Source organism: Notamacropus eugenii, chromosome 1, assembly GCF_028372415.1.
Source record: "Notamacropus eugenii isolate mMacEug1 chromosome 1, mMacEug1.pri_v2, whole genome shotgun sequence".
NCBI classification, from domain to species: Eukaryota; Metazoa; Chordata; class Mammalia; order Diprotodontia; family Macropodidae; genus Notamacropus; species Notamacropus eugenii.
This window is the reverse complement of record NC_092872.1, coordinates 302,221,389-302,241,677: the sequence shown is the minus strand read 5'-3', so window position 1 is coordinate 302,241,677 and position 20,289 is coordinate 302,221,389. Positions and strand designations below refer to the sequence as shown.

At 38.9% G+C, this 20,289-nt stretch overlaps 1 protein-coding gene across 11 annotated transcripts in view; it reads right to left on the bottom strand.

Annotated features, from left to right (window-relative positions):
- Positions 1 to 20,289, bottom strand: part of DAAM1 (dishevelled associated activator of morphogenesis 1) — a 202,787-nt gene that overhangs the window by 131,691 nt on the left and 50,807 nt on the right. For 2 of the 11 annotated variants that reach the window (XM_072629339.1, XM_072629341.1), the window contains exon 2: positions 791 to 908. The exons of the other annotated variants lie outside the window; for them this stretch is intronic. The gene's annotated coding sequence lies outside the window, so the exon portion shown is untranslated. The remainder of the gene's footprint in view (positions 1 to 790; positions 909 to 20,289) is intronic. 11 annotated transcript variants of the gene reach the window in all.

Sequence of the window (20,289 nt, the reverse complement as noted above, 5' to 3'; positions counted from 1 at the left end):
TCCCTCCTAGGGTGGTGGTAAGGATCAAGTGAGTTAATAACATTTATAAAGTTACCTTGCAAACTTTGAGGCACTAAAGAAATGCCAGCTAATAAATAAGCTAATATGCTTACTATTGTTATTATTTATTATAGGATTACGGCTATCATGCTTAAACCCTAACAATTGTTATGTTCTTATCTTCAATAAGCTTCTATCTCACAGTCATAAAAGTATATAATTATTGTGATTTTTCTGGAATAAACACAGAATGTCATTAAAATCCAAATTCACACATAGGTCTAGCACACGCAGACATCACAATTCAACCTGGTAAGTAATAAGAAGCTTTGGTGAAATAAAGGAGCTAGCTTTTCGAGAAAAAATAAGATTATGTTCACATGAAGAAACCTATGAAGGAAGATAATAATGAAAAAAGACAACTATTTCAGCAATAAAAATTCCTCTTTTTGATAAGGCATGTAACAATATAATATTTGATATCAATATAACCTTAACCTGCCTTTCCCACCTTATTATACATGCCTGCTTTTCACGTACTCCAAAGTCAAGCCAAAGTGCTTGCTTTGTTCCTCATACACAACACTTCATTTCCCCTCTGTGACTTTGGACTAGATTTCCACCATGCCTGGAATGCATTTTCTCCTCACTTCTGCCTTTTCGGAATCTATGATTCTTTCAACATTTATGTCAAGGACTGTCTTCTATATACACAGCCTTTTCTGAGTCCCCTTCCCTCCTCCACCTGCACTCCACTCCAAGCTCCTAGTAGTCTACCTCCCCAAATTACCTTATATTTGTATTGCATATTTTTATGCTATTCTTATGTGCACGTCATCTAACTCATTAGAAAGTAAGTTTTTTCAGGGCAGGGATGTTCCATGTTGCTTTGTTGACTGGTTGGGTTTCTGTCAAAGACATAAAACAATATTGCCAAAGATTCTTATTAGTGAGTAGGTTTGATTTTGACTTATACACAAGACTCATTATGTAACTTGGGAATATAATGACATTTGGCATTTATTTCAAGAAAAATTACAATTCTTTGCAAACAGAAAAGAAATGAAGACTAGTCCAGATGGTCCAATAGCCTCATGTTTACTCAAAACAAATAAAAGATTCACTAAATGACTTCTTTCTTTCATGTTTTTACACTCCTTTTATGCCAAGGCTATTTTAATATAATTGTAAAAGAAGAAAAAGAGTCACTATGTAGAACAAAGATTCTTGGTTAAAATTAAATTCGCTCTCTGGTAACTATTAGCAGACCTCTATCCTTTGTCTCATAGCAGATGTCAGCACTTTTCACTGAGGAAAAACTGATTGATGGACAAAATCTTATAAGATAAGACAAATCACTTGACTTTTTTTAGGCTTCAGGTACCTTGTCTGTAAAATGATGAGGTTCAAATGACCTCTAAGGTCTTCCAGCTCTAAAATCTAAGGCTCTAGAACTCTTCAACTGAGTATCACAAGGGTATGGTAAGAAGCAGGGGAAAGGAGAACAGGTTCAAATTTAAGGGCTGGTGTTAGTGAAACATTTCAACCAGATTCCTTTGCAGTGACATTGTTATGTATATCAGCAGAGCAAATTCCTGGAAGGAAGGCTGGTCTAGACTCTATAGCGCAGTTGTCATCATTAAATCAAGAGCTTTGTAAGGTTATTCAGCTTATCTACATGAGATAGGAAATTCTCAGTGGATTCTGGGGGAGGAGAGAAGCATTATTTAAAAAAAAAAACAAAAACAAGAATCTGTAGTTTCCCTGCATTTTGAAATACCCAAGAGATTTCATATTCTAAGCTAACCACTTCTACAAAAAAAAAAATTCCCATTGTGCATCTAAGCCAGTTTATTAATTACTGCCAGGAAGACAGCATTTAGGAAGAAGTGATTTTTCCTTCCTTTCCTCTCACATTTTTCTCAGTCACTAACTTCTTCATTTACTGATTTCATTCTTTAGGCCTGAAGGCATCATGCCTGTCTAGGCAATTTGTGAAACTGTCACCAAAAATAGGAAGAAAAAAAAAAAAGAGGGCAAAACACCCAAGTGGCTTGGTATGGGGGATCCCTGACTCTCCCATACTTTTCATCCCAGACACAAAACATGCTGGACATTCTCACATGTACACTGACACTGTTTGTAGTTGCAAGTGCTACACATGTTTATAGAAACCCAAGGGCATGGTAATTTGGGGGTTTAAAATTATAGCTGTGGCAAGTTGTTTACCAGGTTCAAAAACTCATGCATTCCTCAAAAAGGGATGGGCTATATTAGTTGCTTTGCTTCTTTTCCTTCAAAAGGTCACTGAAGAAAGAATCCTATCCCTATGTTAAAGGTGGTTCTTGCTTAACAGGCTTTGATCGCTGGAAAGTGAGGAAAACACAGAGCAATCAGTCTTGGTTGTGTACAGCAACACTACAAGAACGTAAAACTGGATTGGGCTACGTAAAATCCCTGTTTATAATCTCAACCACTCCTATCCATCAGTTCTATTACATTGAGGGAAGCTTATGAAAAATAAATCATAATGGAAATGAACTAAATAAATGAAGGTTGAGTTCAGAATATGACCATTTTTGTCTCCTGTTCCTTATTGCCTTAAACGCAGATCACTGAATCAAGAGTGCTTTTCTTGAGAGCATCTGAATCCTCTAAAAATGTGCATATAACCTGATTTGTGGCATATATTTGATAATTTATTATGTCAGCCTGTAAAATTAATTCTAAATGTATTTTTTAAAACTTTTAATTAACGAATTATGATGTTTTCTCTAAAGGTCCTCATTTAGTTCTTATCTGTATCAGAGAGCACTCTCTGTCAACACGAATTTCACTTTTTATCATACTCTCTCTGCAGTACAGTCCAAGTATTGTCCTCATTTTACATAAACAGTCTCTGAATGGCTTAGTGACTTGTTTAGGAACACACAGAGTTAAGACTGGAATCCAGCCAGGTATTCTGAACCAAAGATGAGTCTTTGCAGTAAGTTTCTTGTCACAGAGCACAGCTGAAGGTCAGGAAAAAACTTTCCCATATGTGGGAGGAAAATTATTTAGCAGAATCTTTATTATATGGGCTAGGTTACTTTTTTCCTCTTAAAATCAAGGGGGTTGTCCCCGAGATTTGTTTGGTTCAGGGGACTAAGGCTCTAGAACCTAAAACACCTTACCTATTCAGCTAAGGGCATAAAATCTGCCAGCCTAAGATAAATCAGTGGTGAAGGACCCACTTCTGTTCAAGTCATTACACACATTTCTACAAGGAGAAAAGAGAAGACACATCTACTAGAAACAATGGCGTAGCTTCGGTGACAATCTGTTCTCTGCTATGGCTAATAAAGACATGACTGGTTCTTCCCCTCCATCTAAAATAGCTCAAGTTTACCTGAGTTCTCATCCTACATATCATGTTATAGCAAGTCTTTTAACTTTTCTGGGCCTCTGCTTACTCGTTAGTAAAACCAAGACTTGGGACCCTTAGGTCCAGTTCTACTTTTCTTTGTTTCTTTCAGTACTCCCTGGATCTCTCACAAGGGTAAGTGTGATTAACACTGAACAAGTTGTAATATATGACGGTGGTGGAATACTACTGGGCTGTAAAAAATGATGAGCTCAATGATCCTAGGAAAACATGGACAGACTCACATGAAATAATGGAGAGAGAAATGGGCAGAACCATGAGAATAGCAATATTGTTTTTAGAACAACTTGGAGAGTTAATAATCATTTTGATTATTAAAAACACCTAAATTAACTTCAAAGGACCTATGAAAGAAAATACTATCTTCATCAGAGAAAGAACTGATAAACAGAAATATAGATTTATGTATGATTATATCTATATAGCTTATATCTATATCTCTATACACACATATTTGTGTCTAATGGTAGCTATCTCTAGGGCGGGGCAGGGAAGAAGAAAAAAGAAAAAAAGAAAGTTATATGATAGCTTTATTATTTATTTAAAAGGAATAGCAGGTTGTATATAATAGATTTGCAGTTTCATGCACAATCATCTTTCTATTATTCTACTATGTTATGGAAATACCTGTTTTATTTCTTAAGTTCAGAATAAAATAAAATGAGTGAATGAAAAACACAAAGTACCAAGCACATGGTATGCTGTATTATTATATCATCTTGTTCTATCTTAATTTATGTCATATAAAAGTTTTTATATTTTTTGTCATCAACCTACTTGGACTTACGACTAATTGAGCAAATTAACAAATGTTAAATTCCTGCTAGGTAGACAAAAACAAAAATAATGCTTGCCCTCATAGATTAGTAAATATAGGGCAATCAGAGAAAAGAAAGAACACTAACACAATAGCAGGTTGTTGTGTTCGCCCTTCATTGCCAAAGATCATGACATCAGAAAAATGATGCCATGACTTGCACTTGACTTTGAGTGATGGCTGTGCAAGGTCACCAGCCTCACTTCTCCTCTGGAGCCATCTGGAGCCAGGGACAAGATATTCATCACGGGGAGGGCGAGGGAATGAGGGAAAACTTCATAGAAAAGGTAATCCTAAAGGCTCAACCAGACTAGTTTCAGAGGAATATAGGAATGATAATACCTAGATTTAAGAAGAGTGAATTCTAGGCATGAGAGGAATCTATGTGAAAGCAGAGACATAATTACAGTAGAATGCCTACACAATTCAATAGAGTAATTTGGCTAGAAATAAAACTACAGGATGTAAAGCATGTGAAATATAGCTCTAATCCATCTTTCCAGACTGATTTAGGGAAGGCTTTAAATGCAATGAGGAGCTTAAATTTTATGCTACAGGCAATAAGGGAACACTGAGAATTTTTTCAGCAGGTGACTGACAATCATCAGATATCCCTCAAGATTTTGGCAGCTGTGTGAAAGGTAATTTGAGGAGGGAAGAGCCTGGAAACAGGAAGACCAATTAGGAAGTTATTGTAACAGTCCAGGAAAGAGGTAGTGGGTAAGGTAGTAGAGATATGGGGATGGATATAAGCAATATTGGGAAGACAGAATCAGTCAAACTTGGCAACTGATTGGATGGGGGAAGAGGAGGGAGAGAAAATATGATAAGTGGGAGAGAGAAAAATCAGGGATGAATCAGAGGTGGGGAGATACTGAGTCTGATGTATCCAGTGGGGAGGCAGCTGTTAACAAGTATACCAAGAAAGATATTAGGAATAGTCAACTGTGTAAGGACTAAAATTTTGGAAGCTGATGAAATGGAAAAAAAATGCCCAGAATGGAGCCTTGAGGGATATACCCTATTTGGGAGGTGGAAATGGATGACAAATGAACTTGCAGGAGGGAAAAGATTAAGACAGGTAGGATAAATGATAATTGGTGTTAAAAAAAAATGATGAATTTAAGGAGCCCAAGAATTAACTAAAGGCCACTGTAATTAAGATAGGAGAGGAAACCTTGGAAAAAGCAGTTTTAGTAATTAGGTTAGACACATGATAAAAGGTTGAGAAACAAGGAAAGCATGTCAGTCTTGTAGCATTCAGTGAGAAGAAATTAGACAGTGATTAAGGGAACTTTAAGATAAATAAGGTAAAGAACAGCCATTGTGGTTTGATAGAGATTCAATAGGGAAAACAATGCAGTAGTAATGGCCCAACAGAGATTAAGTAACAAATTTGCAGTAGACCCAACTGTCTTGGTAGGGTGACTTTCACCAGAGGTGTTCAAAAGTATGTGAAAAGAAATGAAAATGGATGTTGGGGTGACTGAGGATTGAGGTTTGGCAAGGCATGAATCTTAATAGAACGTGGCGGGGGCGGGGCAAGAGATTCGAGGATATAAGGATAGTGTAGGGTTACATTGTTAAGAGTGAAAACTCAATAGGGAGAAAAGACTATGCATTGGGCAGTCGTAAGAAATCAGAGAGGAAAGTGTAGGAATATCATAAAAGTTTTATGCTGATGTATCCAAGTTTACGTTATTTTCAGTATAACTAAATGCTTGTATAATTTTATCTAGTTGTCTTGTCTCTGGAAGTATCCATCTATGAAAGTGTGTATTCCCACACTCCTGAACGAGAAATTTCATTATTTTAATCCAGCACTTTTTATTTTCTAACCTCTCCCTCTATGTTTAGCTTTAATTGCTATAGTTCTAGAACGCTTTATATAATGGAATCCTATTTGTGCAGAGTGCCATAATTATGTCCACTGAAATGAAAAAGGTCATTGGCCCTACTGAAAAAAAAAATAAACCTAAACATATATATCGAAGTCTCACTAAAAAGTGGGGTACTAACCTTTACATTTTTTTCTTAGAATCTGTCTCATTTAGAGGAATCCAGTCTCTATGATGATGACAACTTCATATCAGACTACAGGCAAGGCAGTCACAGTGACCTATTTTAAAGTTAACCTATGAAAAAAATGTCTATGGGGAGAGAAATTTTGAACAGGCCTTGAAAAAAGACAGTGTTTATTTCTTTTTTTTTTTCTACCTTAATAAAGGACTTCAGATACGCTAAGGCTTTTGTCCTATTTTTATATATTTGCTCAACTGACTGTTTTGACAGTTACAAAATTTGCAACAAAAATTTAAGTTCAACTAAATCTTTAGCTTTCTTAAGGCTCTACATCTAGGATTATAAAATGTGTCAAAAGCTACTAATAGGCAATTCTGGGTACAGAGGAGAAAAAAATCGTGTTACAGTTGTATAAGAGTTTTGTAGGGTCATAGATTTAGAGAAAAAAAGAATATCAACAAGATCAGCTAATTCAACATTCTCCTTTTGCACATGATTGAATAATTAAGCCCCGGAGAGGTTAAACAACTTGCCTAAAGTCACACAGCTAAAGTGGCAAAGACAGGATTTGAATTCAAGTCTTCTGTCTCAAAATCCTATACTCTTTGACTACACCATATCACCTTAGAATTCTAAATGTAGGAAATGGCAAATGTAAAATGAGAGAGCTGAATTGAATGCTTTTCATTTCCAGCTCTAAATTTATGGTCCATACGGTTTAAGTTTAAATGACATCAACCACTAGAAGAAAAGAGGATTTTAAAAAAAATTTATTCTAAATTGATGCTGTCAATTATCTGACTCATTCAATTCTCAACCCTGTTACAATGTAACATGAATCACAGGGTTCAAGGATACCTGTTCTGCTACAAAAATACCAAAGTCCAGGAGTCTTTACTAACTTGTAAGTGAATATGTTTCAATACCTATATTTTTAGCAACCCATAATCCACACCCTTGCAGTTATATTTTCAAAGAAGCCATTGCAAATTTGTTTCTGGGGTTCAACTACAGCAATTTTGAGGTTTACCTCTGTTGTGAGGTTGGTTTGTTTGTTTTTTAAAGGAACCTTTTTGCCTGCTAATCATAGAAACTTGAAGTTATTACCCTCAAACACATGAGCATTACTTCTTCCTTACTTAATCAAGCAATATAACAAAAGAGCCACTTTCTCTATGCCACTTCAAACTTGCATTCCTCAGAGGAATTATGCACCACATATAGGGTACTTATAGCTGAATTCACAAAAGATGACAATCCAAGACCAAGAAAAATCCTTTAGGAATTTACAATAAGTCCCTCCTTGCACTAGTCTCTGGGGGCCAATGGCAAGAGAACAAGCAAATTCCCAGTGTTGAGCCAGTCCTGGCTCAAGGTGAAGGATGGCTGGCAGCTGCAGTGAATCCACAAGGACAACTTCCCTCCTTCCACAGGCAGCAGACTATGACTGTGCCCAGCCACAAGAAGTAAAGAAATACAAAAGGGATGAGAGAATTAAATGTGCTGCCTCTTATCTATTCCTGGCCTTGGGGTAGGGAAACCAACAAGGTTTCAGTGACTACCAAAACATAACCCCAATTCCCCTCACCCCACAAGAAGGAGCTAAAGCAAATTCTGCTTGACCTACATTAAGCCAAGCAGTCTGTAGCCCAAGTTCTGTCTGACTAGAAAGTGTAGAGACCCAGACTAGTGAGTCTTATAACCTGCATCATGGCCTGAAGTAGGTTTGCACCAAACTCTCTGCGGCCTACCTGCTGGCAAAGGTTCAGGGTCCAGAAAGTGAGTGTTGGAGGATTTTTTTTTTTTAAGTCTGAACACCTTGGGAGCAGGGAGGAGAGGGAGAGAAGAGAATACTAAAACTATGGCTTTTTTTTCCAGAGTGGGGGAAAGGAGAGAGTTTCATATCTAATATCTCATTTCATTGAACAAAGCCCAACGTGATATTAGAAAGGCTAAGGAGAAATCTAGCAAATTCTATTTCCAAGTAATAGATACTCTTAGCAGTTATATAGCTAAGGAAAAATATTCTGAAACTCTAATACTAGCAGGGACTACCAGCATAGTGAAAGAAGAAAGTTCTTTATTAGATTTTAATTACTACATGTGAATTGCCACAATCTTAATGCAAGTGTTTTAAAAGGCAACATCTCTGGTCATCAACAGGGAAACAAGAAGGAAGCTGATTTGATGCCCGGTAACTACTCCACCCTATTATGTAATTTTCTATATAATTAGTCATATGTGTGATAATTGCTTTATTGGGTAATTGGGTAGAGTTAGACACCAAGGACAGGGGCTACCTCCCTTGAAAACTATGCTTAGGAGAAGACCCAGGAAAAAAAAAATCTGCACTGAAATCTCACTCCCAGCTTTTGGACGAAGTCCAGGATTGTTCCCCTTAATGTCTGTATTTAGGCTTGTCTCTCTTGAAATGTTGAATTTGAATTAACAAGCAATTTTTCTTTCATTTTCTGGAAATCTCAGAAAATAGTCTCTCTCTTGGTCTCTCTCTACATAGCAGTTTCTGTCTTAGTCTGTCTCTATTAATATAAACATCACAAAAAATAGAAACTCACATGAGTATTCTATACAGTAGTGGGTCAACCTTGCTTTCAGAAAGAATTTGGGTTCATACCATGCTTTGCATCCCTAAGTTACAGATGATCTACATCAGGTGATAGATCCAGAATTCTTTTTCCCCCTGAAAAATTACGCACATAAACACAAACAACACACACAACCTATTAGAAAGGAGATGTAGAGTCTATGGCAAAAGTTGAACACAGGTTTTTCTGACTCTGAGCCTGGAGACTGATTCAGTACATCATACCATTGTACATACACACGTGTATACATATATGCATGTGTGTAATATGTACATGCACATATGAGTGTAGATATGTGACTGTGTATGTATGTATATAATAGGATCACAAATTCAGAGCTGAAAAGACCCATAATAGTATCACACACTTAGGAGCTCAGAAAAAACCTTAGACATTCATCTGGTCCAACTCCCATTTTGTAGATAAGAAAACTAAGACCCAGAGATATTAAGTGACTTCCCTAAGGTCACACTAGTGACAAATGATAAGGATGGAATTGAATACGAGATTTTGATACAAAATACTTTATATCATACTAAGTGTGTGTAAGCACATATTCATACACATACACACACTCAATCACTCACACTCTCTCTTGTTATGTATTGGGGGAAGGATTAAAAGGGGGTAGTCAAAATTCTTTAGCTAGGTAAACCCTACTTTCCCAAAGCTCAAGTTTCATTTCACTGTAGTTTTCAAATAGGGATATTCTCAGTGAGGCACAGTAAATCAAGAAATAGATCCAGGGCAGAACCAAGATGGTGGAGTAGAAAGATGCATATACACTAGCTCTTTCCCCACAGCCCATAAAATACCTGTAAAGAAAGACTCAACAAATTCTAGAGGAGCAGAAGACACAGAACAACAGAGTGGAGGAGATTTCCAGCCCAGGGTGACATGAAAGCCCGAAGGGAAACATTGCACCAGACATGGAGCTGAGCCCAGCACGGCATGGGGAGGAGGATGTAAGCAGGCCTTGGGGGCAGAATCCCCAGCCACAGTAGCAGCAGTTCCCAGATCTCTCAACCCACAGGTGCCAAAGGTCAGTGAGAGTTTTTTCAGCTGGCCAAGAAGGGAGAAGGGCCTTCCCATAGCTACAGCTTCAGGCAGCAGTGGCAGAAGCCTCATCTGGCAGCACATGTGGCTCCCACAGTGGCCCCTACAGCAGCCGGCATCCTCGTAAAGCCCCTGGGGGCAGCTGATCCTACCTCAGCACTGTGTGTGGGCCCTGCCCCCACCTAATAGTCCTGGGGGATTTGAGCAGCTGATCTTTATCTCACACTGAATGGCAGCCCTGCCCCTGCAGCTTATCTGAATCTCAGCCCCTAGTGCTGGCTTGCTGGAACTGGAGGCCAGATGGCTGTGGAGATGAAACTCTACTACTCAGATTCTGGGCACAAAAATTTCTTCTTGCTCCAAGACCAGTGTACACGCTTGATTGTGCCACCTTGAAGGAACTAAGATCTTACAGATAACCCCAGAGTATACCCTACTCTTGACAAAAGAACCCTAAAGTCAAGTAACTGATTGGGGAAATGTTCAAAAAAGGGGAAAAAAATAAGACTATAGAAAGGTTACTTTCTTGGTGAACAGATATCTTCTCCTATCCTTTCAGATGAGGAAGAACAATGCTTACCATCAGGGAAGGACATTAAAGTCAAGGATTCTGTATCCCAAACATCCAAAATAAATATTCAATGGTCTCAGGCCATGGGAGAGCTCAAAAAGGATTTTGAAAATCAAGTAAGAGAGGTGGAAGAAAAATTGGGAAGAGAAATGAGACATGCAAGAAAATCATGAAAAGCGAGTCAACAACTTGCTAAAGGAGACCCAAAAAAATGTTGAAGAAAATATCACCTTTGAACATAGGCTAACTCAATTGGCAAAAGAGGTCCAAAAAGCCAATGAGGAGAAGAATGCTTTCAAAAGCAGAATTAGCCAAATGGAAAAGGAGGTTCAAAAGCTCACTGAAGAAAATAGTTCTTTTAAAAATTAGAATGGAACAGATGGAGGTTAATGACTATGAGAAACCAAGAAATCACAAAACAAAACCAAAAGAATGAAAAAATGGAAGATAATGTGAAATATCTCATTGGAAAAACAATTCACTTGGAAAACAGATCCAGGAGAGACAATTTAAAAATTATGAGACTACCTAAAAGCCATGACTGAAAAAAAGACCCTAGACATCATCTTTCATGAAATTATCAAGGAAAACTGCCCTGAGATTCTAGAACCAGGGGCCAAAATAAATATTGAAAGAATCCACCGATCACCACCAGAAAAAGATCCAAATAGAGAAACTCCTAGGAACATTATGGCCAAATTCCAGAGTTCCCAGGTCAAGGAGAAAATATTGTAAGCAGCTAGAAAGAAACAATTTGAGTATTGCGGAAATACAATCAGGATAACACAAGACCTAGCAGCTTCTACATTATGGGAATCAAAGGGCATGGAATACAATATTCCAGAAGTCAAAGGAACTAGGACTAAAACCAAGAATCACCTACCCAGCAAAACTGAGTATAATACTTCAGGGGAAAAAATGGTCTTTCAATGAAATAGAGGACTTTCAAGCATTCTTGATGAAAACACCAGAGCTGAAAAGAAAATTTGAATTTCAAACACAAGAATCAAGAGAAGCATGGAAAGGTAAACAGGAAATAAAAATCATAAGGGACTCACTAAACTTGAACCGTTTACATTCCTACATGGAAAGACAATATTTGCAACTCTTGAAACTTTTTTCAGTATCTGGGTAGTTAGTGGGACCGACCACACACACACACACACACACACACACACACACACACACACACACACACACAGAGAGAGAGAGAGAGAGAGAGAGAGAGAGAGAGAGAGAGAGAGAGAACAGAGGGTGAATTGAATACGATGGGATCATATCTAAAAAAATGAAATTAAGGGGTGAGAGAGGAATATATTGGGAGGAGAAAAGGAGAAATGGAATGGGGCAAATTATCTCATAAAAAGAGGCAAGAAAAAGACTTTTCAATGGAGGGAAAAAGGGGGGAGGTAAGAGAGAAAACATGAAGCTTACTCTCATCACATATGACTCAAGGAAGGAATAAAATGCACACTCATTTTGGTATGAAAACCTTTCTTACAATACAGGAAAGTGGGGGATAAGGGGAAAAGTAGGGTGGGGGGATGATGGAAGGGAGAGCAATGGGAGGAGGGAGCAATTAGAAGTCAACACTCTTGAGGAAGGACAGAGTCAAAAGAGAGAATAGAAGTAATGGGGGGCAGGATAGGATGGAGGGAAATATAGTTAGTCTTACACAACATGACTATTATAGAAGTCATTTGCAAAACTACAATTATATGGCCTATATTGAATTGCTTGCCTTCCCAATGGGGATGGGTGGGGAGGGAGGAAGGAAGAGAAATTGGAACTCAAAGTTTTAGGAACAACTGTTGAGTATTGTGCTTGTATACAACTAGGAAATAAGAAATACAGGTAATGGGGTATAGAAATTTATCTTGCCCTATAGGACAAAAGAGAAGATGGGGATAAGAGAAGGGAGAGATGTTAGAAGAGATGGCAGATTGGTGATAGGGGTAATTAGAATGCTCAGCATTTTGGAGTGGGGGGAGCGGAGAGATAGGGAGAAAATTTGGAACTCAAAATTTTGTGGAAATGAAGGTTGAAAACTTAAAACAAAAAAAAAAAAATAAAAAATAAATAAATAAATAAACAAAAAGAGAAATGGATCCATAAGGAAAATTTGAGTTCAAGTCCCACCTGTGATACATATTGGCTATGTGACTATACGCAAGTCACTTAAGTTCTCAGTGATCCAGGAAAATTACTAAGACCTTCTAGAAGGCTGGAGAGAAGGTGCTGACTTCCCTTGATAGAAGGCACTTCCACCCCTTGGGAATGCCCTCTAGTAATAAATTCATAGGACCAGTCCCCTGTCCCTACATTTTATATTTGCAGGTTACAATTCCATTTAAATAGGCAAATGCATTAAATATAAATTACTGTGTGACCCTGAGCAGTGGAGTTCATTTCTCAATGCCCCTGGTAATTCTCTTAAAGTTAAGGTTATGGAATAGTTGCTTATATGTATTAGTAAAAGCCATAGGTATAAATAAAAGTCAAAGATGTAGTCCTAAATAAATAAGACCTAAAATTATGAAGAGGAAGCAAAATAAAATAAAACATCAAAAAATCAAACAAGTTTCAAAAGACTCTTGAATTTACACAGTTAACGCTTCACACTTAAGGTGACTGGAAGGAAGGTGCTCTCTTCAGATAGGACAGTTAGAAAGGCATCTTGGTTTGAGGGGAAGGATAACATGCTTGGTTTTATATACGTTTAATTGGAGATGCCTGTGAGACATCCAGTTTGAAATATTTTAGAGTCAACTATACAGAAATTATAATTAAACCCATAAGAGCTGATGAAGTCCCTAAATGAAAGATTGTTAAGAGATAAGAATGGTCAGGATTGAACCTTGGATCGCCACAGAGAGAAGACATAATATTGAAAATGAACTAGCGAAGAAGACTTTGCTGAGAAGGAAAGATCACATAGGAAGGAAGAAACCAGGAGGAGAGTAAAAAACATAAAGTACCCAGGAGGAAATAAACAGTGTAAATGCCACAGAGAGGCTAAAAAGTTGAAAGAAGCTGACTGAAAATTGAAACATCATTGGTAGTTTTGAAAAAGACATTCTAATTGAATGATAAGGTTGTAAACTAAAAGGCAAAGGGTTTCGAAGGGAGGTTAGAGAATAGAAGCAACAGGTAAAGACTTTTTTTTCTAGGAATTTGGGGGATGATGGGCTAGGTTGAAGTTTAACCACTATTACTGACTGTGTGTAGCTAGGCAAGTCAGTTCAATTCTTCAGGCCTCCATTTCCTCATCTATAAAATGAGGCCAGGGGAGTGGGGTTGAACTAGATTTCTGAGGTTCCTTCCAGCTCTAAATCTATGATCTCTGGCTCATGGTATGCAATTTAGTACTTGCCAAAATGTGTCAGTGGATTGTTGCCCAGCCATAGTTGGAATTCTGCTCTGTATAAAAATAGTCTCAGAACTTATCAGTGATAGCTCACATTGAACTCCATAAGAACTCCAACTTGTATAGGAGATGAGTCTCAACGAATTCTGTATCAGAGGATACAATCGGCCAGAAGGTGGACATTGCTTATCTGGTATAAAAATACATTTTATACCAGCCCTCTAGGCTAGTAGTCCCCAAAGTGGGAAACAGGGCTCCCTATGGGACCATGTCCTTAACTTCTCCTCCCCTTTTTTCACCCCCCCCCCTTCTTGACTGTCAAAGGTACCATCCTCCTAGTCATCAAAGCTCACAACCTAGGTGTCTTCCTTCATTACTCATCCTCTTACCCTCATATCTCATTTGTTGCCAAGTCCTATTGATTTGACCTTCATAATATCTCTCGTATATGACTCTCTCCCTTCTTACACTGAAACTACTCTAACACAGGTATTCATTAGTTCATATCTGGAGTACTACAGTGGCCTCAGCCTCAAGTTGCTACTCACAGTAGTCTATACTCCACTCAGTTGTCAAATCAATCTTCCTGAAGGCAAAGATCTGACCACACCACTAATCTATTCAACAAACTCCAGTGCTATCACCTCTACAACCACATGTAAATTCCTGTTTGGCATTCAAAGCCTTCAACTGCCATCCGAATCTTTTTACCTCACTTCCCCCACATACTCTGCAATCCAGTGACATTGGCTTCCTTGCTGCCTCTAGAACATCTCCAGATATATGAGGCTGAGGATGGGAGGAAGGATTTCATTAGTTATCCCCCATATATAGAATGCTGTTCCTCCTCATTTCTACCTCCTGACTTCCTTCAAATCTCAGCTTAAATTTCAACTTCTACAACAAGCCTTTCCCCATCCTCCTTAACACTGGGGCCCTTCTCTCTGTTGATTATTTCTAACTTGTCCTGTATATAGTTTGTATACAGTTGTTTCCATGTTATCTTCCCCATTAGACTGTGAACACTTCAAGACCACGGACTATCTCTTGCCTTTCTTTGTACCTCCCGTAGTTAGCAAGGCACCTAGCCCACAGTAAGCACTTAAGATATGTTTACTTACTGAGCCATCAATCAAGTTAATGATGGGAAGATGGGTCTCCTCTTCCCTATGTCGCAATAGCCAACTGTAAGGTTAGCCAACAAAACCTTCTGAGCTCAGTTTCTGTCTCTCAGGGCTCTCAGCCACCCACAGCCAACAGCTGTGCATGTGCCAAAGGGGAAATCCTGCCCCAATGCTACCACCACCCAGTTCACCTCAAAGCTGAGAGGGCCTGCTCTGCAATTGACAGCAGGAATATGTGGTAAGAGCCCCACCTCTCTCTTCAGTTTAAGTAGGACAGAGTTACACAGGATGAGAAGCCCTGGATGGATTGTGGTCTTCATGGCAGATGTCATTACATCATTTTAAACACACATACACACACACACACACACACACACACACACACACACACACACACACACACACACACACACACACACACACACACCCTTCTTCCAAACTTCCTTATTACTTTTGAACCTATCACCCCTTTCAATAACTTAAGTTCTCCCAGCTTTGGCATCATCTCCTGTGCCTCACATTCAATCTTTTGCTATGTCTTCTTTGTTCTACCTCCACATCTCTCTCAACTGGCTCCTTCTCTCTACTCAACCAGCTGACAGCCTCGTTCAATCCCCATCACCACTCACTTGTGCCATTTTACAAGAACCTAAGTGGTCTGCTGCCTCAAGTCTTTCCTTTCTCTAATTCATTTCCACACCATGCCATTCTCCTCTTTAATCAACTCCAGTCTCTTCTTATCGACTTTAGGACGAGATATTTCATCTTTTTCGATTTCTAATAAATACAGGTATATAATTTGTAAATCAGTCAGTAAATATACACGTAATGGAGGTGCAGCTCAAAACGATTTTTTTTTTACTGATAAGAATGCAGAACCAAAAAAGCTTGCACCCTAGCTCTAGACTATCTCATCACTGCATAACAAAGGGCATCCTTATATGCACTAACAACAACTTGGTGAATGTGAAGCAGCTGACATTGCTCTCTCACTGTATAATGTCTGCACAATGTAATTCCATTTTATCACCAAATAGCTTACACATGCAAAACTTCACATTACTTAGTGTCATTCTTAATGACAGGTATTTCCATGAGCTTATGTTTTAAAATAATGTAAAGATATACTCTATATAAAATGGGAAGCTAAATGACCTGCTGGTTTTTGGAAAAGATAACTCCATACATAATGGAAAATATAAATTACAAAAAGCACCATCAGCTTAATATATGCACAGATCCTTTTTGGTAGATACTCTGAATCAATACCTTTCAATACTCACTATAGAAGTCAGGCAGAAGTGATTGCACTGCAGTAAAGTTACCTGGGGAAGAATCTCCAAATACTTCCATTAAATTCTATTATGCTACAAAAGTTCCTGACTAATCTCAAGTGAGCAACATAAGCACAGTTCCTTTTAAAACTTAAGTCATCCATATGAAAGTAAGCCATTTGTGCTTTAGTTTTTAGGTCAGTACAGCATTCAGAAAATGTTCAAAATCCCCCAAATACACATGAAGTTCACTTGAATCCTTATTTATGTATCCATAATCAACTATAAAAAAAGGATCTTGCCAAACTTTGTTTGGATGCTTTCTATATTTCAATAAATAAGGCATTTTGTAAGCACTTTTCCCATATACACAGTTGACAACTTTTACCATGTGCCAGTACTTTCGTCTTAACCTAGGACTAAAAAACAAAACCAAAAACTGTTAATAGATACCAGAGGGTCCACGAACTCATATAGGAAAAAAAAAATTGCACCTTTATTTTCATTAACCTCCAAATGAAATTTGACATTTCCTTCAACTGTGAATATAAACAAACATCAGCTAAGAAGGGGTTCATAAGCTTCACTTCATTTCCAAAGGGGTCTATGGGGGGGCGGAGCCAAGATGGCGGAGTAGAAAGACGCACATACACATAGCTCCAAACCCACAACCCATAGAACAACTACAAAGAAGTAACTCACGGCGAATTCTGCACCCAGAGGCCACAGAACATTGGAGTGAGGGAGATTTCTGTTCCGGAGAGACCTGCAAACCTCTCGCAAAAGGTCCTTTGCGCTGCAGACTGGGCGCCAGGACTGGGAGCTGAGTACACCCCTGCCTCGGCCTCGGCACCGAGAGGAAAAGATCCGAGCGGGCTTCAGGGACGGGATCTCCAGTGGCCACGCAGGTCCCTCCACCCACAGAGGGACCTGCAGACCTCTCGCAAAAGGTCCATCACGCTGCAGACACGGAGCCCAGCCCAGACCTGCCGCAGCCGCGGCACCAAGAAAAGCAGATCTGAGCAGGCTTCAGGGACGGTATCTCCAGAGGCCGCACAAGTCCCTCCACCCACAGGTGACGGGGGTCGGTGAGAGAGTCTTTTTGGTGGGTCGAGGGGGGAGTGGGGTGCCCCCATGGCTCGGGCCCCCTCAGGAGACAGAAGCTGAGGGGCGGCGGCAGACTGGGGCTCCCCAAGCAGGCAGGAGCCTGGATCCATTGTTGAAGGTCTGTGCATAAACTCCCTGAGGAAACTGAGCCTGAGAGGTGGCCCTGCCCCAACCTGAGCACCTGAACTTAATCTCACACTGAATAGCAGCCCTGCCCCAGCCAAAAGCCCTGAGGCTGGAAGCAGCATTTGAACCTCAGACCCCAAACACTGGCTGGGAGGATCAGGAGGCGAGGTGGGTGTGAGGAGAATATTCAGAGGTCAAGTCACTGGCTGGGAAAATGCCCAGAAAAGGGAAAAGAAATAAGACTATAGAAGGTTACTTTCTTGGTGAACAGGCATTTCCTCCCTTCCTTTCTGATGAGGAAGAACAATGCTTACCATCAGGCAAAGACACAGAAGTCAAGGCTTCTGTGTCCCAGCCCACCCAATGGGCTCAGGCCATGGAAGAGCTCAAAAACAATTTTGAAAATCAAGTTAGAGAGGTGGAGGAAAAGCTGGGAAGAGAAATGAGAGAGATGAAAGAAAAGCATGAAAAGCAGATCAGCTCCCTGCTAAAGGAGACCCAAAAAAATGTTGAAGAAAATAACACCTTGAAAACTAGCCTAACTCAATTGGCAAAAGAGGTTCAAAAAGCCAATGAGGAGAAGAATGCTTTCAAAAGCAGAATTAGCCAAATGGAAAAGGAGATTCAAAAGCTCACTGAAGAAAATAGTTCTTTCAAAATTAGAATGGCACAGATGGAGGCTAAGGACTTTATGAGAAAGCAAGAAATCACAGAACAAAGCCAGAAGAATGGAAAAATGGAAGATAATGTGAAATATCTCATTGGAAAAACAACTGACCTGGAAAACAGATCCAGGAGAGACAATTTAAAAATTATGGGACTACCTGAAAGCCATGATCAAAAGAAGAGCCTAGACATCATCTTTCATGAAATTATCAAGCAAAGGGGTCTATGACACAAAAAAAACTTAAGGACCTTTATACTTGTGAGTGATTTTATGAGTTGTCAGCACCAAAAAACAGTTCATCACAACATGGCCAAACTTAAAGTTTGGAGATACTCCACAGCAACTAGGCTGGAAGACCACCTGAATGTCAGGCAGACCTAAAACATGGTAGGATCTGCTGGTGCATGTATTTTCAGTATCTGAGACTCTGATCATAACTCTGTCTGCTAAGTGAACTAGGCTAGTTTTTCCTTAAAAGACATTAAAACCACCTTGAAGAATTATCTCCATCCTTAAGAACTGTCTCTGGGAATTAAGGCTCAAACCAATTACCTTCCTGGCAGTATAAGTACAAAAAACCAATTTACTCCTATAGACTTCTGGTCATCTCACAGCATGTCCCATACAGAGGCACAGAAGCTGTGCCCTATTGACTCATGCTGTATCCTGTATGAATATCCTTTTCTTGCTACAACTTATTAAAACCTTTTAACTATTCAATGTTCCAGAAATGTCTCATTTCAATTCAATCTCAAACCTAAACTACCAGATTGGCCTAAACTAGGCCTGGAGATCCTGATTCAAGATTACCTCCACACATACAAATGTAGGATGTGGAAGCTTTAAATGCGTATTCGGCTATATACCCACGATTCAAAACTTAAAAGTTTTACAGCTCTTGATCTGGCACTTGCTAACACCACAGATAGCAGTGCCTCTCTTATTTGTCACATAGTCACCAATAGTTGCTATGGCCAAAAAAGTTATTATTCTATAACTATCCTAGTGAGGAGGGTCTCTAAACTTGATTAAGCTGATCTTTAGAAGGGAGAAATACCATCTATCACCGCTGTACATGGAGAGGGAAAAGTCTCTGTGCAAGGGACAGCTTAAAAGAGAAATCTATTGAGAATTGTTCTTGACAGGTAAATATAAAGGACAAGAAGGAAACAGGGCACAGATATTACCAAGCAGTTAACATTAGTAAACAGATCAATAATATTTCAAAACAGAGGCAAGTTCAAAACAATTACCCTTTGCTCTGAAATACTGGCTTTGATTCTACATTGGAATAGTTATAGTGTATGATGGATCCAAAGTGAGTCAGAGTTGGGGGGAGGAAGTTAACAACTTTACCAAAAAAATATTTTTAACTTTAAAAAGGTTCTCAACCTAGGAAAGTATACAGAGTAATGAGTCCCAAATATAGGACTTCAAGTTAAAAATAACTTTTTACTGGTACAAAAGTCTTTTCCTTTTTTGTATTAGGAATGTGTGAGAAGCCAGAATGTTCAAGATTAAGTGGATTTCCAGATTTCATTGAAGGTTAGTTCAAAAATACAAATGGCAGAAAGTCACTTAACAGTGAGTAGCAGATTTCCTTTCCTTCTGCTAACTTTTGCAAAAATAAAGGACAAACACCAGGATAGCAAGAAAAGTTCTGTCCCTAGGTTTTTTGTTTTGTTTTAATGAAGCAGATGGTGCCCATAAAACATCATTATATATGGCCTTAAAAAGAAAAACTGGGACTTTATTGGGAGATCCATCAGAAAACTACTACCAATTATCAGCAAGGAACTGAGAAGTCAAGACATTTGCCCAGAATGATACAACCAGTATATATCAGAGGCAGGACTCAAACCCCACTTTTCTAGAATTCCAGGTTCTCTCTTTAGCCATTAAGCTATTGCTATTATGCCATGTTAAACTGATGGGAAACTTTTTTCTTTAATTAGTGAAATTTCAACGTTATAAGTGTCACAGAAAGGTATGACACAGTGGAGGGAGTAAGGAAAGGAAGAAGAGAAAAAGGAGAGAAACAAGCATTAAGTGCCTACTGTGTGCTAGGCACTATGCTAAGCACTTTACAAATATTATCTCCTTTGATCCTCTAAATAGCCCTGGGAGG